We start from the raw sequence: 20,592 nt of genomic DNA, 5'->3' as shown, positions 1-20,592 counted from the left end.
CTCAGTCAAAGTGTCAGCCTAGATTTTTGTGCTCATGTCCCTGGAGTGGGACTTAAACCCACAACTTTCTGACTCAGAGGTGAGAGTGCTAACCTTGGGGGAAAGGTCAGGTAAAATTGGGCCTCCTTTGTTTTCAGCTTCTGAGTTAACTCAGGGGTATTTGCAGTGTCAGTCAATATGCCAGGCAGAGATGTATAAAAAAAGTCACTGATATTTTGTTCCCCAGGGCAAACCGTTTCCCAAAGACTTTTTTGGTGAACCCGTAGGGCTGACATTAAGTTGGCTCAATATCATTAGAGGGGAACAGAAAATATTGAGGCAATGTTCTAGGGCACCACAAATAGATTAATAACTAATAGCTATGCTTCATACAGTAACAGTACGCCAATAATATTGACATCATTATGTTATTGTGAATATCAATGATCCCCTGTGTACCCTGCAATGCCCACTGATCACAGAAAGCTTTGAACATTCCAAAGCAGCAGCAAAATGAGAGGGCATTGCAATTTGTTTCATGCCGCAGCACTGCCAAGTCCCAGAGGGTTATTGCTCATGGGACCATCCAGGACCCACACACAATGTCACGGCATTCCTGCACAACAAGTGCTTGGGCAACAAGTCAGTGAGCAACAGTGTAGAATCATAGCAAACGAGCCAAAGGTGGGCAGAGGAAATGTTACAAGGACACCCTCAAAGCCGCCCTGATAAAGTGCAACATCCCCACTGACACCTGGGAGTCCCTGACCGAAGACCGCCCGAAGTGGAAGAAGAGCATCCGGGAGGGCGCTGAGCACCTCGAGTCTCATCGGCGAGAAATCAAGTGCAGGCAGCGGAAAGAGCATGCGGCAAACCAGTCCCACTCACCTCTTCCCTCAACAACTATCTGTCCCATCTGTGACAGGGACAGTGACTCTCGTATTGGACTGTTCAGCCACCTAAGCAGTCATTTTAAGAGTGGAAGCAAGTCCTCCTCAATTCCGAGGGACTGCCTATGATGATGATGGATGAGATCAAGCACACTAATGCCTGCTTCCTGGGTAGTAAGTCAGCGTTCTCCTGTTTAAGCCATCCTCCGTGCTTGGTTCGTTTGGAAGACAAGACAGCCATAAAGGATGGTACTCAGGAGACCGAGGTTACCTTCCACAGCCCTGGCTAATGACACATTTGAATGCAGACGCAGCAAAGCTCGTGAATAGATTAAGCGCGATAACAGACGAAAATATTTGGCCACCATACGTTCGGAAGGACGTCAAGGTCTTGGAGAGGGCGCAGAGGAGATTTACTACAATGGTACCAGGGATGAGAGACTTCAGTATGTGGAGAGACTCGAGAAGCTGGAATTGTTATCCTGAGAGCAGAGAAGGTTACAGGGTAATTTAATGGTTCAAAGATATGAGGGATTTTCATAGATAAATAAGAGACTGCTTGGCAAAAGAACCAAAGGGGCGATGAGGAGAATTTAAAAAAAAATGTTTTTGTTGTTGTGAGCTTGGAATACACGGCCTGAAAGGATGGTGGAAGCAGATTCAATAGTAACTTTCAAAAGTGTATTGGTTATATACTTAAAAAGGAAAAAATAAGCAGAGTTATGGGAAAGAGCAGGGGAGTGGGACTAATTGGTAGGTCTTTCAAAGAGCGACTACAGGCATGATGGGCCGAATGGCCTCCTTGTATGCTGTATGATTCTATGATTTTACTGAAGCAGCATTTCGGACACCCACGCAGGTGAGGCAGTGGCTCGAGGAGCGAATCCAACAGCGTCTCCAAGACCATCATTAACTGCTGCATGCTTCTATTCAAAGCCCCCTAACCATGGAAAAGTTGGAAGAGGAGACCTTCTGTAGGTGAAGAAAGATCAGAAGAGTGACACTGACCCAAACAATGTCACCATTGAAACACCTTTACCGCCAGGTAGAGCACTACGCCAGGATCTTATCGTGGAGATATTCAACGCACCCTCTGGGTTGCCCATTTCAAAAACCCTCCTGCCCAAGTGTGGACTACCCCAGAGACTTGAGTACATAAATCTAGAATGATGCTCCAATGCAGTACAGAGGTAGCATTGCATTGTTGGCGGTGTCGTCTTTCTGGTGAGGCCCCAGCTGCTCTTTCAGATGGACATCAAAAATCCACGGGGCACTATTTTGAAGAAGTGCAGGGGAGTTCTTCCCAGTGCCCTGGTCAATCAACATCACTGAAAACAGATTATCTGGTCCTTACCCCATCGCTGTTTGTGGGATCTCGCTGTGTGTAATTTAAGGTCGTGAAAGGTCCTATACAAATGAAAGTTCTTTATTTTACTCTGTGCTGGCCCAGTATACAATTACCAAATTGTACTCAGTCCTAAGTCGGCTGCCATGGATGTCCATCATTTAATCTTCTGCTACCTTATTCATCAAAGGTAAGCTCTCTGGACAAAGGATGTATGGATAAACCCAGCAAATACAGGCCAGTCAGTTTAACCTCGATACTGGGGAAGATTTTAGAAACGATAATTCAGGATAAATATAACAGTCACTTGCACAAGTGTGGATTATTTAAGGAAATCCAGCATGGATTACTTAATGGCAAATCGTGTTTAACTAACTTGATCGAGTTTTTTGATGAGTTAACAGAGAGGGTTGATGAGGGCAATGCGATTGATGTGGTATACATGGGACTTCCAAAAGACGTTTGATAAAGTGTCACATAATAGGCTTGTCAGCAAAATTGAAGCCCATGGATTAAAAGGGACAGTGGCAGCATGGATACGAAATTGGCTCAGTGACAGGAAACAGAGTAGTGGTGTTTTTCGGACTGGAGGAAGGTATACAGTGTTGTTTCCCAGGGGTCAGTACTAGGACCACTGCTTTTCTTGATCTATATTAGTGACTTGGACTTGGGTGTACAGGGCACAATTTCAAAATTTACAGATGACACAAAACTTGGAAGTATGGTAAACAGTGAGGAGGATAGTGATAGACTTCAAGAGGACATAGACAGGCTGGTGGAATGGGCGGATACATGGCAGATGAAATTTAATGCAGAAAAATGCAAAGTGATACATTTTTGGTAGGAAGAAAGAGGAGAGGCAATATAAACTAAAGGATAAAATTCTAAAGAGGATGCAGGAACAGAGAGACCTGGGGGTATATGTGCACAAATCATTGAAGGTGGAAGGGCAGATTGAGAAAGCAGTTAAAAAAGCATATGGGATACTGGGCTTCATAAATAGAGGCATAGAGTACAAAAACAAGGAAGTTATGATGAACCTTTATAAAACACGGGTTCGGCCTCAACTGGAGTATTGTGTCCAATTCTGGGCACCATACTTTGGGAAGAATGTGAAGGTCTTTGAGAGGGTGCAGAAAAGATTTACAAGAATGGTTCCAGGGATGAGAAACTTCAGTTACGTGGATAGACTGGAGAAGCTGGGGTTGTTCTCCTTAGAGTAGAGAAGATTGAGAGGAGATTTAATAGAGGTGTTCAAAATCATGAGGGGTCTGGACAGAGTAGATCGAGAGAAACTGTTCCCATTGGCAGAAGGGTCCAGAACCAGTGGACACAGATGTAAGATGATTGACAAAAGAAGCAAAGGCGACATGAGGAAAAACTTCTTTACGCAGCAAGTGGCCATGATGTGGAATGCTCTGCCTGACAGGGTGGTGGAGGCAGATTCAATCGTGGCTTTCAAAAAGGAGTTGGATAAGTGCCTGAAGGAAACAAATTTGCAGGGCTATGGGGAAAGGGTGGGGGAGTGGGACTAGCTGAGGTGCTCTCGCAGAGAGCCGGCACGGGCTCGACGGGCCAAATGGCCTCCTTCTATGCTGTAACCATTCTATGATTCCATCAAGTGGACCCAATTTATTCACCTAAACATCTATGATCGGCATATGTGTGCTTGCTCGTGTCTTTTCTAAAACTTGTTCTAGTGCTTCCTCGAGGTGTTTCTCCCAGTTGAAGCATTAAGTGAGATGGCTGGATGCTTGGCATCAGTGGGACCCGCTTGGTATTACGGAGGTCCTGCACTAGGTCCTGCATTAATCCCTGTAAGACATTCTACATGCTTTCTGAGATATTCTTAGTTAATGGGTAAATCTCGCATTCTAGAATCTTTTTTGACGTAGAATGCATTCATACACTCTGGTATTGCTCAATGGCCTAGAAATTGAATTGCTCCCATTTAGTTGGCGTAAAAGAGGCACAGCAGGGTCCAATATGGGGGGGCTGCAGGCATGCGCTTGTTCTGTGCTGGAAGTGCGACGCCAACTGTATTGGTTAGGGCTCCTCTGTAGACACCCAGGTCACACACTGAAACAGGCGTTGGTCCATTTGCATATGTAAATAGAGGTCCTAATGTCTTTTTGAGGCACCCTATGCAAAATATGATTGTGATGCGCCGTGCATGCTGTGGTCAATTTCTTCAGGCCCGCAGCAGCCAGACATGTGGTTCTTAAGGTGAGCGCTGGAGGCTGCCGCCGGACAGGTACATTGAAACATTTTTCCTTTCCTTATTGACAGTTAGCAGCCTTTCTGTCATATTTGACCCCGAAATGAGTTTTCGACCACATTTGCACAGCATAACTAAGATGGCCTATTTCCACCTCGGTGACATCGCCCGTCTCCACCCTTGCCTCAGCTCATCCGCTGCTGAAGCCCTCATCCATGCCTTGGTTACCTCTAGACTTGACTGCTCCAACGCACCACTGGCTGGCCTCCCCCATTCTCTAGTTTACATAGGGTAGGTGATTCAAAACTCGGCTGCCCGTGTCCTAACTCGCACCAAGTCCCGCTCACCCATTACCCCTGTGTTCGCTGACCTACATTGGCTTCCAGTTAAGCTACACCTCGATTTCAAAATTCTTATCCTTATTTTCAATTCCCTCCATGGCTTCACCCCTCCCTATCTCTGTAATCTCCTCCAGCCCCACAACCCCCCCCCCCCCCCCCCCGGAGATGTCTGCGCTCGCTCCTCTTATTCTGACCCCCTGAGCATCCCTGATTATAATCACTCAACCATTGTTGGCCGTGCCTTCTGATGCCTAGGCCCCAAACTCTGGAACTCTCTTCCTAAACCTCTCCACGTCTCTACCTCTCTTTCCTTCTTCAAAACACTCCTTAAAACCTATTTCTTTGACCAAGCATTTGGCCACCTGCGCTAACTTCTACTTATGCGGCTCAGTTTCAAATTTTTATCGCATAATACTCCTGTGATGTGCTTTGGGACGTTGCACTATGTTAAAGGCGCTGTACAAATACAAGTTGTGGTTGTTGTTGTATTGTGAAGCCGGAAGTGGGAGCTCTTCCCAGCTCCAATCCCCCTCCTCGATTGCCCCCCCCCACCTCCCTCCCAGACTGACGTGGAGTATGATAAAGACACTCAACACAGGCCGTTGTGGAGAAAAGAATTGTTTAATTGCTTGATCAAGGGACCACGGTCTACACCAGTTCCTTAACTGGATACCTTCCCAACTGTTCTCGTCTAACACTTCAGGAGCTGCTTCTTTTATACAGAATTCTTTGCAAAGTCATCCATTACATTATCATTGGTCAGTTTTTCTACCGCGTGACAATTTTTTTCGCTTTGTTACAGATTGTTCAATTTCAACTTTGCTAATTGTTTCACATCCTCCTTGGGTATGAACATATGTATCATGTATCCTGCCTTTTGCCAATAACAGGAATCTATTTCTTAGTTCTGAATAACAACAGGAATCTATTTCTTACTTTCTTACTTACTTCTGAGTAACAACAGGAAGCCACTTCGTAGGCCTACGACATTAGCTCTGAATAACAGGAATTGCACCATTATCCTACAGTTGCCAATGTTGTCACATCAGCAAATTATGTTTTCGCCTTCCTAATCTAAAATGTGTTTAACTCTTTAATTCCTGCTTCACAGACCCACTCCCCCTCTGCGACCAGCGAGCTGCCTCTGGGGTTGCAACTGACGACTTCAACTTGTCGGTCATAACCAAATGAGGGCGGCAGACCGAGTTGCTCTTGTCCTGCCTCCAACCTCATTAGATGAGCACAGCACCAGGAGCACGACCTGATTCGGGCGTGAGCCAATTACCAGGCCATCATTCCTAATTACTTCCTTTGTACTAGCTTGGGCCGTGCCTTGGCCAACAGTGAAGAACACAGACAAAAGGTCTTGAGAAGATGGTCCTAATGAGATCTCGAAGGGGAACTGCTATCCTTATTGCGATTTAGACACAGGGAAAGAGGAACGAATAATTGGGAGTTAAACTAATTAAAATCTGGCATTATAGTTTCGGACCTGTGTTTATTCATTAAATGATACCTTTGGAAATATGCAAGTGGTTGAAAAGGTCACCGTGATTGGTCTATCAGTACAATGTGAGGTATTTGGGTCAGCTTATACCCACCCGAATCAGCAGGTTTTAGGAAGTTTTGAAGAGATTTTGAAGAAGGATGGGAGGTTTGAAGGCTGAAGAAGGCCTTTAAAAAGCTGAGAGAGCGTTTAAGAGTTGGAAAGTTTGAGAAAGTATTTAGATGAAAATAGAAACTGTAAAGTGCATCACACCAGTTAACTCAATTGCATTAGCTTGAATCTTGACAGAAGTACAGTATAACAGGAACAGAGAGTTACAGTATGTGTAAAGTTAGGTAAAGCCAGGCAGAAAAGACAACTTATGAAAGTTAACAATACCCTCAAGTGATAACTTGTCACAAATGTTCTCGGGAGATGTCCCAGAGCGCCCCAATGCTGCAGCCTACCTCTTAACAGAGAGGTTGGATGATTTCATGCCGATATTTCGCTATCACTCAGGACAAGTTTCACCACCAATATGTGTGAAACTGCAGTACACAGAGCACTGCAGGGTGTGCTGACATTTTCTGACAGTCGCGGACAGCACGAAATATCCTACACGCTGCAACTCTTTGCATCATGTCTGCTGTTGTGATGGTCACCTGGTCCTGTTCACTGTCCATGCTATCGAACTAATTGAGCCACTGGAGGTGGGGTGGGTTGGAAATTTACATGGGCTGGACACTACGTTGTTTTGACTCACATTTCGTGACCTGGCCACACATTCCGTGACCTGGCCACACATTCCGTGACCTGGCCACACATTCCGTGACCTTGCCCCTCATTCCATGGTGGACCGTAGTACCAAGAAGCCTCCCTGCATGGCTGCACAGGAATAGCTAGACTCTACCATGGTCACACCTTACAGTATGATGTGGGCGGCCTCAGATGACTTCATAAGGGCTGTTGTGCTCCAACAACAACTTTTACAATCGAATCCCATGAAGTCTAAATGCCTAGGTTCTAGCTAAAGAAGGATGTGAGTGTGCTCTCCAATCATCAGGTTCCTGCTTCTCCACTGCCACCTCTGCTTCATCCTCCTCACTTGTGCTCAATCATCCACTTGAAACTCTATCCTTAAACAAAATCAACTGGAGTTGGTGTGCCTGTACTGCCGGTGTCGGTGTGCCTATACTTCTGGAGTCGGTGTGCCTGTGTGTAATGATGAGTGCATCATCATCATAGGCAGTCCTTCGGGGTCGAGAATGACTTGCTTCCACACTAAAACTGAGTACTCAGGTGGCTGATTAACTCATTTTAAATGGTGGAAGATGCTCGTGAATGAATTCTTTTAATGTGGGGTAGCTGTTGCACATCAGCCACCACACGTACTTGACGGAGCAAGGTCTTGGTCCAGTGGCAAGGGGATCCAAGACAACTGAAGACCAGGCTCCACCGCATGTGCCTAGTACATCCACACAAACTCAAACTTACTCCTACTGTCCTCTTTCCCCTTCCCACAGGACCTCTCTCGACATGGAATTCTTAGGGCGCAGTGTGGGACTCACGGCATCACAATTGGCCTGTGCTGCGCCTTCCATTGGTTTTGACCCCACTGTTGGTGCATGCTACCCCACCTCTGGGCTCCGACCGCTCCGCTCCTCCATGCCTCATCCGTCCTCTCTCTCCGCTTCCAACCTCGCTGGTCCCGACCTCATGACCTCGCCGGTCCCGACCTCATGACCTCGCCGGTCCCGACCTCTGCAATGAGTTATTGGCTTCTTCTGTGGAACAGGGAGCCCGGGCCTATTCTTGGAGGGTGACTGAAGATTTCAAGTGCTGGTTGCATCACATCCCTTCATGACATGGCAAAATAATAAGGGACAGAACTTCCATGGGAAGGAAGTACAAAAAGAAGAAAAAAGAAGAAAGAAGGAAAAGAAAGAAAAAGAAAGAAAGAAAAAGAGAAAGAAAGAAAAAAGCAGCAAGAACTCCCTCGCTCTTTGTCGAAATAGTGCCATGGGAACTTTCACATTCATCAGAGATGAAAGGCAGCAGCTCATCCAGAAGGATGGCAATACCTACAGCCTAAAAGTGTCAGTATAGATTTTGTGCTCTGCAGTGGGATTTGAACTCACAAGCTTCTGACTTAGAGGCGAGAGTGCTACCCACTGAGGCATGACTCACACAGCTACGTTGCTTTGTCACACTTCTCCGGAGTTTCCGCTGACGTTACGGTGGGGGATCCAAAGAATTGTCAGGGAAATTCTGACCCTGTGCGGTGTGGTGTTGTGCTTGAGTGTATGCCGCTGTGGCAAAGTGAGCAGGGGTAAACAAATAACCAGAGAAGAATGGTACTAGTCCTCAGCTTCGCGGAGTCATCCAGCCTCACCCTCCGCCATTCCTTGTCCTAATGATTTCCATGTAGTCTCTGTAAAGTGACTTGAGGACTTGCAGTTTGAGGCCCTCTTCTTCTGATATCCCACCTTGTCCATCAGGCAGAAAAGTCGGATTGAGATGATGGAATGATCAAGAGCACTACAGCGCTACCTAAGCGCCTGTTCCGCAGCCCAGTGCAGGTATGATTAAACATAGAAACATAAAAACAAAGAAAATAGGTACAGGAGGAGGCCATTCGGCCCTTCGAGCCTGCACCACCAATCAATAAGATCATGGCTGATCATTCCCTCAGTACCCCTTTCCTGCTTTCTCTCCATACACCTTGATCCCTTTAGCCATAAGGGCCATATCTAACTCCCTCTTGAATATATCCAATGAACTGCCATCAACAACTTTCTGCGGTGGGGAATTTCACTCTCTGAGTGAAGAAGTTTCTCCTCATCTCAGTCCTAAATGGCCTACCCCTTAACCTAAGACTGTGTCCCCTGGTTCTGGACTTCCCCAACATCGGGAACATTCTTCCTGCATCTAACCTGTCCAGTCCCATCAGAATCTTATATGTTTCTATGAGATCCCATCTCATCCTACTAAACTCCAGTGTATAAAGGCCCAGTTGATCCAGTCTCTCCTCATATGTCGGTCCAGCCATCCCTGGAATCAGTCTGGTGAACCTTTGCTGCACTCCCTCAATAGCAAGATTAAATGAATGTGCAGCATCCAACGTGATTTAGTTCGAAGATTTTCTTTTTTAATTGTGGGTGTCCCTGAATTTGCATTGTAGCTTGAATCTGCACCGAGCTGATGTATGGGTTGGCATGGGTTAGCCTCCAGAGAGCTGTAAGATAGCTTGAGTGATCTGCATGGAGCAGCAGTTAATGAGTGGAATGCATACTTTGCTGATCTACTTGATGCAGGTGCTGTTGGATAGCCTTGCCTGCACAGATGTTTTCAGGTCAGCAGACGACTTGCACATCTGTTCCTAGATCCTCTGGATGGTCTAAACAGAATATGCCCGATGCACCAGCTCCTCCACCGAGGCCTTGAAGTGCATCAACTTTTCCTCCCACTTTCTGGACTAGTGGCCCCACAGGTACATCCATAAAGCAGGGTATTCCATCATAGCACTGCTCTACGAAATCGCAACACAACAAATTTTGATTGTTTAGAATTTTTGCAAGTAAGAACCACCCTTCACTTTTAAAAATAGATGCTTGTGACCTTCCAATATCCTGCTTTCGCCCCACCCAATCTTCAAGTTCGCAGATTAGGTCTGCATGTTACAAAGAGGATATACAGGCCGTGGAGAAGGTGCAAAAAAGATTTACAAGGATAATCATAGGATCATAGAAAATTACGACACAGAAGGAAGCCATTCAGCACATCATGTTCGTGCTGGTCAAAAACGAGATACCCTGTAATATGTGTGCGCACTAGGTCCATGCAGCAGAGCAGGTCTCCAATCGTCTTGATAATCCTTGCCACTGGACCGAGACCTAGCTCTGTCAAGCCCGTATGGTGGCTGTTGTGCAACGGCCACCACACGTTAAAAAAATCCGCGCACAGGCATCTTCCACCCTTCAAGATGTAGTTCAGGACCTGGAATATCAGGTCCTTCAATGAAACACCTGTGAACTCATCCCTTTTCAGCGTGGAAGCAAGTCATCCTCGATATGAGGGACCGCCTATGATGATGATGATGACCCAGCCTTATCCCACCTTCCAGCACTAGGTCCATAGCCCTGTAGGTTACGGCTCTTTAAGTGCACATCCAAGTACTTTTTAAATGCGAGGAGGGTTTCACCCTCTACCACCCTTTCAGGCAGTGAGTTCCAGACCCCCACCACCCTCTGGGTAAAGACATTTTTCCTCATCCCCCCCTCATTTCTGTAAAAATGAGAACGCTGAGGGGGTGACCTGATTGAGTTCTTTAAATTTATGAAGGAGTTTGATAGGGTAGACGGAGAGAAGATGACCAGAACTGAGGCGCTATAACTATCAAGAAAGACTGAATAGGATGGGGCTCTTTTCCCTTGAAGACAGAAGGCCGAGGGGGTGACCTGATAGACCTAAAAATTATGAAGGAGTTTGATATGCCAGATGCAGAGAACATGTTTCTACTTGTGTGAGAGTCCAAAAAATAAGGTTATAAATATAAGATATTCACTGATAAACCCAATAAGGATTTCAAGAGAAACCTCTTCACTCTCCCACAATAGTCAGAATGTGGAACTTCCTACCACAGAGTAGTTGAGACCAACAACATAAATGCATTTACGGGGAAGCTCGAAAAATATATGAGGGATAAAGAAATTTAAAGGATATGCTGATAGGGTTATGTGAAGTAGAGTGGGAGGAGGCTGGTGTGGAGCATAAACAGCGGCATAGACCAGTTGGGCTGAATGGCCTTTTTTCTATGGTTTGAATTCTATGCCATTGAAGGTGGGTGACTCACGTGGATTAGATAGTGAAGCCCAAACTGGAATATGAGGAGGGAACTGCCACATGGAGCCCAGGCAACCACACAGCCCAATGTAGAGTGTCCCTGCTGAATGTCGGAAATCCACCCATCCCTGGCCATAGTCCAGGTATCCTGGGGTGGAATCATTTTGACTTTGTGCGACTATGTAAAAGAAAAGGAAAGAAGGACTTGGATTTATATAACGCCTTTCACAACCAACGGACATCTCAAAAGCACTTTACAGCCAATGAAGAATTTTTGGAGTGCAGTCACTGTTGTAACGTGAGGAAAGCGGCAGCCAATTTGTGCACAGCAAGCTCCCACAAACAGCAATGTAATAATGACCTGTGTGATAATCTGTTTTTGTATGTTGATAGAGGAATAAATATTGGCCAGGACACCGGGGTAAATTCCCCTGCTCTTCTTTGAAATAGTGCCGTGGGATCTTTTACGTCCACCTTCAACAGTGCAGCACTCCCTCAGCACTGCATTGGAGTGTCATAGAAACATATAAACATAGAAAATAGGTGCAGGAGTAGGCCATTCAGCCCCTCGAGCCTGCACTGCCATTCAATATGATCATGGTTGATCATGCAACTTCAGTACCCCGCTCCCGCCTTCTCTCCATACCCCCTGATCCCCTTAGCCGTAAGGGCCACATCTAACTCCCTCTTGAATATATCCAATGAACTGGACTCAACAACTTTCTGTGGTCGAGAATTCCACAGGTTCACAATTCTCTGGGTGAAAATGTTTCTCCTCATCTGGGTCCTAAATGGCTTACCCCTTATCCTTCGACTGTGGCCTCTGGTTATGGACTTCCCCAACATCGGGAACATTCTTCCTGTATCTCACCTGTCCAATCCCGTCAGAATTTTATATGTTTCTATGAGATCCCCTCTCATCATTCTAAACTCCAGTGAGTATAAGCCTAGCCGATCCAGTCTTTCTTCATATGTTAGTCCTGCCATCCCTGGAATCAGTCTGGTGAACCTTCGCTGCACTCCCTCAATATAGCAAGCACGCCCTTCCTCAGATTAGGAGACCAAAACTGCACACAAATCTCAATGTGTGGTCTCACCAAGGCCCTGTACAACTGCAGTAAGACCTCCCTGCTCCTATACTCAAATCCTCGCTATGAAGGCCAACATGCCATTTGCTTTCTTTACTGCCTGCTGTACCTGCATGCCTATCTTCAGTGACTGATGTACTATGACATCCAGGTCTCGTTGCACCTCCGCTTTTATTAATCTGTCACCATTCAGATAATAATCTGCCTTCCTGTTTTGCCACCAAAGTGGATAACCTCACATTGATCCACTTTACACTGCATCTGCCATGCATTTGCCCACTCACCTAACCTGTCCAAGTCACCCTGCAGCCTCTTGGCATCCTCCTCACAGCTCACACTGCCACCCAGCTTAGTGTCATCTGCAAACTTGGAGATATTACATTCAATTCCTTCGTCCAAATCATTAATGTATATTTTAAATAGCTGGGGTCACAGCACTGAACCTTGCGTCACCCCACTAGTCACTGCCTGCCATTCTGAAAAGGACCCGTTTATTCCCATTCTTTGCTTCCTGTCTGCCAACCAGTTCTCTATCCACGTCAATACATTACCTACGATACCATGTGCCTTAATTTTGCATACTAATCTCTTGTGTGGGACCTTGTCAAAAGCCTTTTGAAAGTCCAAATATACCACATCCCTTGTCCACTCTACTAGTTACAACCTCAAAATACTCTAAATTTATCAAGCATGATTTCCCTTTCATAAATCCATGCTGACTTGGACCGATCCTGTCACTGGTTTCCAAATGCGCTGCTAATACATCTCCAATAATTGATTCCAGCATTTTTCCCACCATCGATGTCAGGCTAACCAGTCTATAATACCCTGTTTTCTCTCTCCCTCCTTTTTTAAAAAGTGGGATTGCATTAGCTACCTCCAATCCAGAGTCCATGGAATTTTTTTAAATGACCACCAATGCATCTACTGTTTCTAGAGCCACTTCCTTAAGTACTCTGGGACGCAGACTATCAGACCCTGGGGATTTATCGGCCTTCAGTCCCATCAGTTTCCCTAACACCATTTCCTGACTAATAAGGATTTCCCTCAGTTCCTCCTTCTCGCTAGTCCCTCAGTCCCCTAGTATTTTCGGGAGGTTATTCGTGTCTTCCTTAGTGAAGACAGAACCAAAGTATTTGTTCAATTAGTCTGCCATTTCCTTGTTCCCCATTATAAATTCACCTGATTCTGACTGCAAGGCACCTACATTAGTCTTCACTAATCAATTTCTCTTCACATATCAATAGAAGCTTTTGCAGTCAGTTTTTATGTTCCCTGCAAGCTTACTCTCATACTCTATTTTCCCCCTCCTAATTAAACCCTTAGTCCTGCTCTGCTGAATTCTAAATTTCTCCCAGTCGTCAGGTTTGCTGCTTTTCCTGGCCAATTTATATGCCTCTTCCTTGGATCTAACACTATCCCCAATTTCCCTATTTAGCCATGGTTGAGCCACCTTCCCCTTTTTATTTTTACGCCAAACCGGGATGTACAATATTTGTAATTCATCCATGTGATCTTTAAATGTTTGCCATTGCCTATCCACCATCAACCCTTTAAGTATCATTCGCCAGTCTATCCAAGCCAATTCATGTCTCATACCATCGAAGTCACCTTTCCTTAAGTTCAGGACCCTAGTCTCTGAATTAATTGTGTCGCTCTCCATCTTAATGAAGAATTCTACCATATTATGGTCACTCTTCCCCAAGGAGCCACGCACGACCAGATTGCTAATTAATCCTCTCTTGTTACACAAGACCCAGTCTAGGATGGCCTGCCCTCTAGTTGGTTCCTCGACATATTGGTCTCGAAAACCATCCCTTATACACTCCAGGAAATCCTCCTCCACAGTATTGCTACCAGTTTGGTTAGCACAATCAATATGCAGCTTAAAGTCACCCATGATAACTGCTGTACCCTTATTGCACGCATCCCTAATTTCCTGTTTGATTCCATCCCCAACCTCGCTACTACTGTTTGATGGTCTGCACACAACTCTCACTAACGGTTTCTGCCCTTTGGTGTTTCGCAGCTCTACCCATATAGATTCCACATCATCCAAGCCAATGTCGTTCCTTACTATTGTATTAACCTCCTCTTTAACCATTAACGCTACCCTACCTCCTTTTCCTTCCTGTCTATCCTTCCTGAATATTGAATACCCCGGATGTTGAGTTCCCAGCCTTGCTTATCCCAGAGCCATGTCTCCGTAATCCCAATGACATCAAACCTGTTATCAGCTATCTACGCAGTAAATTCATCCACCTTATTACGAATGCTCCTCGCATTGAGACTCAGCCTTCAGGCTTGTTTTTTTTAAACACTCTTTGTCCTTTTAGAATTATGTTGTAATGTGGGCCTTTTTGATATCTCCCACCACTCTTGCTTTTTTCCTTCCTACCTTTTGCTTCTGCCCCCTTTTTACTTCCCTCTGCCTCCCTGCATAGGTTCCCATCCCCCTGCCATATTAGTTTAACCACTGCCCAACAGCAATAGCACACACTCCACCTAGGGCATAGATTCCGGTCCTGCCCAAGTGCTGACCGTCCGGTTTGTACTGGTCCCACCTCCATCAGAAGCGGTTCGAATGCCCCAGGAAGTTAAATCCCTCCTCCTTGCACCATTCCTCAAGCCACGTATTCATCTTAGCTATCCTGCCATTCCTATTCTGACTAGCACGCAACACTGGTGCAATCCTGAGATTACTACCTTTGAGGTCCTACTTTTTAATTTAACTCCTAGCTCCCTAAATTCAGCTTGTAGGACCTCATCCCATTTTCTTACTTATATCGTTGGTACCTATATGCACCATGACAGCTGGCTGTTCCCCTCCTCCTCCAGAATGCGCTGCAGCTGCTCTGAGACATCCTTGACCCTTGCACCAGGAAGGCAACATATTATCCTGGAGTCTCGTTTGCGGCCTCAGAATCACCTAGCTATTCCCTTTACAATAGAATCCCCTATCACTATAGCTCTCCCACTCTTTTTCCTACCCTCCTGTGCAGCAGAGCCACCCATGGTGCCATGAACTTGGCTGCAGCTGCCTTCCCTCGATGAGTCATCTATCCGAACAGTACCCAAAACGGTGTATCTGTTTTGGAGAGAGATAACGGCAGGGGACCCCTGCACTACCTTCCTTCCACTGCTCTGCCTGATGGTCACCCATTCCCTATCGCCTGAGTAATCTTTACCTGCGATGTGACCAACTCACTAAACGTGCTTTTCACGACATCCTCAGCATCACGGATGCTCCAGAGTGAGTCCATGCGCAGCTCCAGTCCTGCAATGCGGTCTGTCAGGAGCTGCAGCTGGACACACTTATTAGTCATGGACACTGGTAACATCCCTGATTTCCCATATTGTACAGGAGGAGCATGATATAGGTCTGGGATCTCCTGCCATGACTTAACCCTTAGATTAACTTAATTTGGCAACAATGCCAAAGATTTCCTACTGATAAGAAAAGAAGAAAAAGATCAAATACTCACCAATCCATCAGCCAATCACTTACCCGCTTGGCTGTGACGCCACACTTCGATTTATTTTTACTTCTTTGTTTACTTTCTGCCCCTGCACCAGCTGGCTCCTCCAACTGCCGTTGGCTGCTCCTGGGCCGCTCCCTGATGGTCACGCACTTTTATGGGCTATTCCGACTGCCGCTGGCTGTTCTGTCTAAACAGTCCCATCAAACAGTGTCTAGAGTTTTTGTGCTCCCTTTTAAAAAAATATAATTGATTCAACATAAAAAAATACTGACATCCTCACTCCATTGTATCATACAAATCCTTTCTGCCACTCTGCACAGCCATTCCTCCAACAAATATTATCAAAACCTGAAATTTAATTTGTCTCCCGTAACATATACTAATCTATTGTACTTTAAAAATTGATCATAACCAACCTTCCGAACTCTTTCTAGGATATCCTCATCCCAAAAGGTTTCTTGCAGACACAACAGACACAGCAGGAAGGGGGTACTGAAGTTTCATGTTCAGCCATGAACTCATTGAATGGCGGTGCAGGCTAAAAGGGCTGAATGGCCTGCTCCTGCACCTATTTTCTACGTTTCTAGTACCTTAAAACACTGCAACAACTGCTGCAATTTCTTCTCCCACCTCAGTCCGTTCACATTAATCAAGACCAATGTAATCATTGCTCCTAATAAAGGAGGTGTGCCTGATAATCCCACCGCCCCCCCCCCCCCCATCCTTTAATCTCCAGCTCTTCCCTCCTCTCATGCTCTTTCCCAACCTTTTGGGCAACTGTTGCTTTCTCCTGCAGCCTCCAGCTCTTTTTCACCTCCTGTTTGAACTTTCCCTGCAGTTTCAGTCTCTTCCTTACATTAAATTTAGGCAGCGGAACTGCCCCCTCTCCCTCCTTCTGCCCTTTCCACATGATACCCCCCCCACCCCCACAATTCCATGTCGCCGTCCCCTCTGACTCCTCACTCTCGAGCTCTTCTGTAATCTCCCGTCCTAGTTCCCCGTCAGATACAGAATCTCCTTTAGTGAGTCTTCCTGCTAACATGGTTTCTCCAACAGTGCCACTCCCTTTGGCCTGACCTCCACTGCTGACCCTTGCTCCCTGTTACTTCACTCTCTGAGACAATGGCGCGTCTCCACCCACCTTGCTCCCTTTTGGGGTCTTTGTTTCCCCGTTCCCGCCCTGTTGCCCCTTTAAGGCTCCTGCCTCTTGCACCCTCTCCTGGTCTTGCCCCCTCCTGCTCCCCCAGATGTACAACTCCCCATCTTTCTTTGGAGTATTACACTTACCCCACACCCCGCTCCCGCCTCCGCTTCCCCCAAAGACACCCGATTCTTTAGGGAGAGCCGAGCCGTGATATGGCGCGACTCTGTCCTTGACTAGTACTGCCCTCCACTATATTTGTCCTTTTCCACCATACTTGGTGTGTTTTCCACCATCTCGATCCTGTTTTCTCCTCCGCAATTTTCTGCCTCTTCTTACGCTGTTTCCTCATTCCATTTGCCGGCTGTGTCCTCCGCCTGCTCCGCTCCTCTGGCCGCTCCACTCACGTCTCCTGCTTATTCTCCCATCTCCTCATCGCTCAAGGAGCTTCCTTCTGCCTCACACTCACAGCGGGTGGGGCCTTTGCGACAAACCACACAGCTCTCTGCCTTGCAATTCCGAGCGATGTGTCCACATTCGCCACATTTATAACAGTACAAGTCTAGACAGCTTCTTACAAGATGATCGTGTCCAAGACAGTAATAGCAAACCTTCACCTGGTTATCATGCAGTACCCAGAAGTACAGCACTCCTTCCATTGTCTAGAATTTCATACTGTAGGGTAATGACTTCACCCCCTCTGGGAACCGCACTTTTACATAAAGGGTTCCATTGGCTACCAGCGTTCCAGGATAGTATCTCCTCTTTATTACTGAGCAAAGCTTAATGTCCAATGACTTCAACTTTTTTATCAGCACGTCGTTCTCAACATAAATCGGCAGGTTTAAGAATGGAACTACCACCTCTTCGGGATAGAGCTAAAAGATACATCCAAGTACTTCTCACCAACCTTCAGGCTCCGTAAAAGTCTTTCCACCTCCTCTCGGCCACTGACCATCACCTCGAACCCAACATTCGGCTTTGGTCAGCAAGCAAAACAACTTCCCTCACCGCAGTCCTCATGTACTGCCTGGGTGGTATCCCAAGCTCACATCTTATCCTGGCAGTGAACTACCACTGTGTTTGCTTTTCCAAACATCCTGGGGTCCCGGCCCAAATCTGTGGGCCTTTTATTCTCCCTTCCCCCAACATTTTCTCCTCTGGTTAAATTCATCCTGGGAGTATTGTCCTCTGAGGGCCCTTTTACTCCAGGCCCCACAGCAGCCATCTGGCTGATGTTTATGGGCCAAAAAGGCCCTAAAACCTGAAAAAAAATGACTCAAAAATCCCACTACCAACTTTACAACTATATTTGTTGTATCTGTAAACAGGTTTCCCCTGATTAAAGGGGAGGTCACACTCCAAAAATTCCAAGTGCCCCCTTGTTTTTTTTCTGAGGGCACCAAGAACACAAATTATACAAGTGACCCCTGGCTACAAGGGGAAGGGGAGCGGGGGGGGCACTAAAACCGACAAACTGAAACCAATTAAACTTTAGATATTACGGTTTAAATTAAAATTTGGTTGCCAGGGGTGATGATGCACTCCAGTCCCTCCGGCGCCCACCTCTCGCGGAAGGCTGTGAGTGTACCGGTGGACACCGCATGCTCCATCTCCAGGGACACCTTGGCTCGGATGTAACCGCGGAAGAGACGAAGGCAGTCGGGCTGAACAACCCCCTCGACCGCCCGCTGCCTGGACCGGCTGATGGCCCCCTTGGCCGTGTCCAGGAGCAGTCCTACAAGGAGGCCTTCCGACCTGCCCGCTCCCCTCCGCACAGAGTGCCCAAAGATCAGGAGTGTGGGACTGAAGTGCAATCAGAATTTGAGGAGCAGCCCCTTCACATAATTGTATACCCACAAACTTTACAACTCACTCCAACTCCTGCAGTAACCAGCAGCACCTGCTCATTCCTAGCCCCTCCCACTTAGAGAAAAAATAATTTCTTAATGCCTCCAAAAGCTCCACAACTCTTTTTGGAGCTCTCTGGGGGACATTCCAGACACTTTTCAACTGCCCTTTTTTTTTGTGGTTTTTTGCGTGTTTTTTGTGTTTTTTTTGGGCACTAAAATCATCAATTTTGCAAGTGCCCCCTATAAAAGGGGAGGGGGACACTAAAACCCGGCAATTAAAACAAATTAAACTTTAAAACATATAAAATCAAATTCAAATTTGGTTTCCGGGGGTAATAATACACTCCAGTCCCTCCGGCGCCCACCTCTCGCGGAAGGCCGCGAGCGTACCGGTGGACACCGCGTGCTCCATCTCCAAAGGCACCCTGGCGCAGATGTACGCGCGGAAGAGAGGCAGGCAGTCAGGCTGAACGACCCCCTCGACCGCCGCTGCCTGGACCGGCTGATGGCACCCTTGGCCGTGCCCAGGAGCAGTCCTACGAGAAGGCCCTCGGACCTACCCGCTCCCCTCCGCACAGGCTGCCCAAAGATCAGGAGTGTGGGACTGAAGTGCAGCCAGAATTTGAGGGGCAGCTCCTTCACATAATTGTATGCCCACAAACTTTACAACTCACTCCAACTCCTGTAGTAATCAGCAGCACCTGCTCACTCCTAGCCCCTCCCACTTAGAGAATGCTCCCCACTAAGGCACAACTGACACTGATTTACCAATCTCCCGATTTTTAGTTCAATTGACGTTGATGGGGAGAGAAGTAAAACAGGCTGCCCACTCACTATTACACATTGTACAATGTCACCCAAAGTCAAAATGACCATTTTGCAGCTTATACAACTTTTCGGTGCTGATTGAACTAGTATCAGCAGTACGTTCAATTCCCCACTGTGACTGATGCCTACCATCATGTGTGTAATTTGCAGATGTTAGAAGAGATTAAAAAAGCCTGCATTGTGTGCATGGTAGGATGGAAAAAGTATCTTTTCTCCACTAGATAATTACACACTTTGTAGTTCAAGAGCTTATAGGAATAAACCAAAACGGTTGTACTCATGGTTGATTGCTAAAATTTTTATAATTATTAGCTCAGTGCTATTACATCAGCTGTGTGGAAAGCCATCTCTATAAAATATGCTGTGAAAATGATTATTGTTATGACAAGTAATGTCATCATCATTATAGGTGGTCCCTCGGACGAGGATGACTTGCTTCCATACCAAAAGGGATGAATTCACAGATGTTTCAATGGAGGACCCAATATTCCAGTCCTGAACTCCAGGGGTGGAAGATGCCTGTGCGTGGATTTTTTTAACGTGTGGTGACTGTTGCACATCAGCCACCACACGGGCTTGACAGATCTAGGCCTTTACCCAGTGGCAAGAGTAAACACAGGATGATTGGAACACCTGCTTTGCTGCACGGACCTAGTGCGCACACATATTGCAGTGGGGGCAGGCCCGTGCTGTCCCTGGGCCCTCGGCTCTTCTGGGCCCTGCACCTCCGCCACAATCTCTCGCCGCTGAACTCTTACCGCTCCTCCGCCACAAGCATTCGCCGCTCCTCCGTCACAATCTCTCGCCACTCATCTGCCCCAACCTTCTCTCTCCTCCCCTGTGCCTGGGCCCCGCCGATGTTCCTGCCCGTGCTCAAAATGACAAACTAGGTCTTGATGACGTACCCTGCCGCCCACCTCGAAGTTGTTGCATACTTGGAACGGCTTGCGCTGGAAGTTGTAGTGTTATGCCCACGATGTTGAGGGCCCGCGCTCCAGCTTTTTTGTCCTCCCAACCTGCGGTAGTGTCCTCTCGCAGGTCGGGGTGGCCCACGACAAGCAATGTACTGTATATGTGAAACGGATTAATTTGAACCAAA

This window comes from Pristiophorus japonicus, chromosome 7 (assembly GCF_044704955.1).
Source record: "Pristiophorus japonicus isolate sPriJap1 chromosome 7, sPriJap1.hap1, whole genome shotgun sequence".
Lineage (NCBI taxonomy): Eukaryota > Metazoa > Chordata > Chondrichthyes > Pristiophoridae > Pristiophorus > Pristiophorus japonicus.
The sequence above is the reverse complement of the archived record's forward strand: the minus strand, read 5'-3'. Positions refer to the sequence as shown.